Source organism: Dipodomys spectabilis, unplaced genomic scaffold (assembly GCF_019054845.1).
Source record: "Dipodomys spectabilis isolate Male_0828 unplaced genomic scaffold, ASM1905484v1 ptg000069l, whole genome shotgun sequence".
Lineage (NCBI taxonomy): Eukaryota > Metazoa > Chordata > Mammalia > Rodentia > Heteromyidae > Dipodomys > Dipodomys spectabilis.
Window position 1 is genome coordinate 24216832 of NW_024870746.1, and position 5158 is coordinate 24221989.

The following is a 5158-nucleotide window of genomic DNA, read 5'->3' on the forward strand; positions in this document are numbered from 1 at the left end:
TTGTCCCTTGCACAATGAGTCAGTCTTAGGCCATCAGAAAAGCAGGTCATTCCTTCTCTTACCCTGCTCTCCCTCATTCTCTTCCCACACATTCCTGTGAAGCAATAAGACCAACCAACTGTCGGATCAAGCTACTCGAGAAGTGAACACCATTGAGTAGTCACTGAGAAGTAGGTGCCCCCTCTGGGACACTTAGTGTCTAAGTGGGGACAGGAGATCCTAGACTGACGGTTCCTCTATAGGACACCTCAGTATTGGCTGGCACTATTTATTGACAGTGAAAGTTATGGTGACTATATTCCAACCCAAAAATTGGGACCCATGCTATAATGAAAAGTTGGTCACTTTGGATATTAGCATGACTGGGTAACATGATTAAGAAACTAAAGCATGGGCTGGGAAGGTGGCTCAGTGGTAAAGCGCTTGCCTTGCATGCCTGAGGTTCGATTCCTCAGCACCACATAAGCAAAAAGAAAAGAGCCGGAAGTGGTGCTGTGGCTCAAGTGGTAGAGCGCTAGCCTTGAGCTGAAGAGCTGAGGGACAGCTCCCAGGCCCAGAGTTCAGGCCCTACGACCGGACCCAAAAAAAAAAAAAAAGAAACTAAAGCATGATAGCCAGGTGATAGTGGTACACACTTGTAATCCTAGCTACTCAAGAGGCTGACATCCAGATGATCACAGTTCTAAGCTAGCCACAGCAGAAAAGTCCCTGAGTCTCCATCTCCAATTAACTAGCAAAATGCCCGATGGAGGCAAAATGCTCGATGAAGGCATGACTGAAGTGGGCCAGCCAAGCAAGCCAAATAAACAAGCTCTAACTAAGTTCTAACCCTAATACCACCAACCCAAAAAGAAAAAAAGACTAAAGCATGTGACAGAGAAAGCTGGATTATTTCAGGGAATTTATGTGAATAATAAAAAAGTATAGCAAGTGGGGCTAGGGAGTTGGCTCAGTGATAGAGTGCTTGCCTTGCATGCATGAGGCCCTGGGTTTGATTCATCAGCACCACATAAGCAGAAAAAGTAGGAAGTGGCGCTGTGGCTCAAGTAGTAGAGGGCTAGCCTTGAGCTCAGCTGAGGGTCAGCGCCCAGGCCCAGAATTCAGGCCCCCCAAAAAAAAGTACAGCAAGTGTTCGCTCAGTTGAGAATCATACAGTGCTCACTATAGCATGAGTAGTTAGGTGTTGGTTTTATTTGAACCCCCAGTTTTCCTCACCTATTGACCTGCTTTGGAGAAGCTTTATATGGATGAATCTACATTTGGGTGATCTTGGGGAAAAATCATCTACAATCTACTCCCTACCCCATTTCTCCTTTTTATATGATGTAGATAATAAGGGACTTCTGCATCAAAGGGACATTGTGAGAGCAAGTAAGGCTGTGTGTGCCCTGCACCTGGAGAACGGGCTCTTTATGCTCAGAAGTTGCTGTTGGCATCATAAACCCACCAGCTTCAACAAAAGCAGTAATGTCGCTCTAGGCAAGGTACACTGCAGGCAAATACCTCCTCACTCCTGCAGAACTGAAATCCTTTATCTTTGTCTCTGAAGTTCAAATGAGTTATTTATTAGTAAGAACACTCTTGCCAAAAGGTAATCTTTAACCTGTCCATAATAAGGGTAGTTTTAGAGGGGAGGGTGACAGTAACTCCCAAGTTACCTGCAATAGGAAGGCTTTTTCAGGTTTGGTTTAGAGAGTTTTCTTCACCTTAATTTGGAACTGTTGTTTGGAATTTGGTTTCCAGTTCCTTGTAGAAAAAAAAAAATCTAGTGGTTTCAAACTATATTCCTAAGAGCCGTGCACGGTGGCTTGCACCCATAATCCTAGCTACTCAGGAGGCTGAGATCTAAATAAATACCACAGTTGAAAGCCAGCCTGGGCAGAAAAGTCCCAATGAGACTCGCCTCAAAAAAACTGGAAGTGGAGCTATGATTCAAACTGGTAGAGTGCTAGTGAGGCAAAACTGCTCAGAGACGGACCCCAGACCCTGAGTTCAAGCCCTACAACAGACAAAATCAAAAAAACTGTAGCCCTAAACATGAGACATATTTCAAGTCAGAGAACATTCTTTTGGTCCAAAAAGCATTAAAATAATTGTCAGGGGCTGGGAGTATGGTTCAGTGGTACAATGCTTGCCTAGCTTGTGTGAGACCCTGAGTCTGACCCCTATACCATGGAGGAGAAAAGAAGTAATATTTGTCAGTATCATATTTTTATATATGAAGTCATCAAGTTTTATGTGTCCTTGGTCTTTCAAGTTTAATACTAGAAGCCTCAAGACTATCATAGGGACTGGGAATGCAGCTTAGTGGTAGAGTACTTGCCTTACGTGCATGAAACCCTGGGCTCAATACCTCAGTACTCCATAAACAAAAAAAGCTGGAAGTGGCACTGTGGCTCAAGTGGTAGAGTGCTAGCCCTGAGCAAAAGAAGCTCAAGGACTATGCCCAGACCTTGAGTTCAACCCCCAGGACTGGCAAAAAGGAAAAAAGCATTGTGTGACAGGAGGAGTGCTTATCATGAGTCCCTTTTTGGGGTTTTGGCATTTTAGCAATGGAACCCTAGGACAAGGTACAAGATGGATGTCGCTCTTCTCCCCCACAAATTCTCTTCAATCTTTGGGCTAGTGAAAAGTTTGACTTACACGTATGGAGTAACAGTCGACTACATAAATACTAAAGTTTGGTAGAGAGCCTGTTATCTTCTAATACACTCTTCCTCAGCTGGTACAGAACATCATTTGTTCTTTGGGGAGAGATAAGATATCTCCATGAAGTTCCTCTTGTCCTGCTATCTTGCGGAAAGAGATAAAATTATTCATTTTGGCTTTAGTAAAATTTTCAGTTTTCTCAACTCAGTTACTATCACAGCTCCGTTAATGTGCATGACACATGCTTCCCCTCATTAAACATTTTTTGGACAAGTGTCAGCATTTAAGGTCGTGAGAACTGGAGTTTTGTTCCCCTTAAAAGAATGGTACTAAAAAACCAGTTGAGAGCTAGGATAGCATTCTTTCCCCATGCTTAGCTTTAAAAACAAAAAAAATTCTCGTAGCTTCAGACCACCAGCTTGGTCAGAGATAGGCACAAGGCAGAATATTAATTTTTTTTTTTTTGGTCCAGTCGTGGGGCCTGAACTCTGGGCCTGGGGCCTGAACTCTGGGCCTGGGCACTGTCCCTCAGCCCTCCAGCTCAAGGCTAGCACTTTACCACTTGAACCACTGTGCCAGTTCCGGCTTTTTTTTTCTGCTTATGTGGTGCTGAGTAATCGAACTCAGGGCCTCATGCATGTAAGGCAAGCACTCTACCACTGAGCCACCTTCCCAGCCCAAGGCAGAATGTTAAAATGGAAGCATCCAGTGGTGGTGGAGTGGGGTAAGAAAGATCCCTGCTTTGGAAACCCTTCTCTCTGCCCACTTGGCAGGTCAAGTCAGTTCCTGTTGATGTTTGTAAGACTTTGTATGGAGTTTTGTTTCTGTTTCAGACTAAAATGAATCCAATATCCCTGGTTCATGCCTATAGTCCTAACTACCCAGGAGCCTGAGATCTGAGGATCAAGGTTTGCAGCCATCCAGAAAAGAAAAGTCCACAAGACTCTTATCTCCAATTAATCAGCCAAAAAAAAAAAAAAAGAGCTGAAAGTGGTAGAATGCTAGCCTTGAGTGGAAAAGCTCAGAGATAGCACCGAGGCTCTAATTCAAGCGCCACAATAGGCTCAAAAAAATAAAAAATAAAACTCTTGAGATAGTCTGGCTATGTAGCCCAGGCTGGCCTAGAACTGGCCATTTTCTTCCTTCTGTCTCCCAAGTGCTGGGATTACAGGCACCGATACCAGATCAGGATATTAATTGAGAATGTACAATCTCATTTCTTAATCAAGGAAGCTGAGCATCAAATAACTAAATGAACTATCATCATTGGAAAACAAAGTATGAAGTAAAGGTTCAGCAATTTTTTTTTGTTTTTTTTTTTTTGGTCGGTCGTGGGGCCAGAACTCGGCCTGGGCACTGTCCCTCAGCTCTTCAGCTGTAGACTAGCTCTCTACCACTTGAGCCTCAGCCCCACTTCCGGCTTTTTCTGCTTATGTGGTGCTGAGGAATCAAACCGAGGGCCTCATGCATACAAGACAAGCACTCTACCACTGAGCCAACTTCCCAGCTCTAGGTTCAGCAATTTTTATTACTATTATATTTTTGGTCAGTTGTGGGGCTTGAACTCTGGGCCTGGGCTCTGTCCCTCAACTCTTCAGCTCAAGGCTAGCATTCTGCAACTTGAGCCTCAGCGTCACTTCCAGTTTTCTGGTAGTTTATTGGAGATAAGTGTCTCATGGATTTCCTGCCTGGGCTGGCTTTGAACTGTGATCCTCAGTTCTCAGCCTCCTGAGTAGCTAAGTTTACAGGCCTGAGCTACTGGCACCTAGCTCACTACCCTTTTCTTTTCAGTGGATTCTACTGCCATGAGGTACCTATGGGCACCTCTGCTTTTAAAAAAAAAAAAAAAAAGTACAGGGGGTTGTACTTAGAACCTTCTACTTGCTAAACAGGTGTTCTACCATTTGAACCAGACCCAGCCCTTGTACTTCTACTTTTTATCCCATGACATCCTGTTATATACTACTTAATATCATCGATCCTGCCAGCTATTAGACTTCCTACAGATTTAAGCTCTGTTTGGATTTTTTTTCTCTCTCTCCCTGGAAAGAAAAAGCATAGATGTGTGTGCTCCCAAATAGAATGCAGAGAACACACACAGTAGCATTTTTAACAATCCCATTTTATGTTGTCCTGTGCCTCTTCCAACACTGTGTTGGTAATGGTAACTCCAGTTTATGGAGGACTCACTACACCTAAGACATTATCTTGAGCACTTAAACATGCCTTCTGTCATTAAATCCTTACTTCAGTCTCACAAGGTACTGGTAAGTACTGGGACTAATTCCAGTTTACAAAGGAAGAACCTAAGGCCTACAAAACAATGTGCCCCAGGTCACGTAGCCTGACAACTACAAACTCACCAACCTGTTTTATTGACTAAAGTCAACACAGAATAGGGTGTGGTGGCTCACACCTGTAATCTTACCTACTTAGGAGGTGGAGATGGGGAAGATCCCAGTTTGAGGCCAGCCTGGGTTTTAAAAAGTAAGCAAGGCCGGGGGTGGCT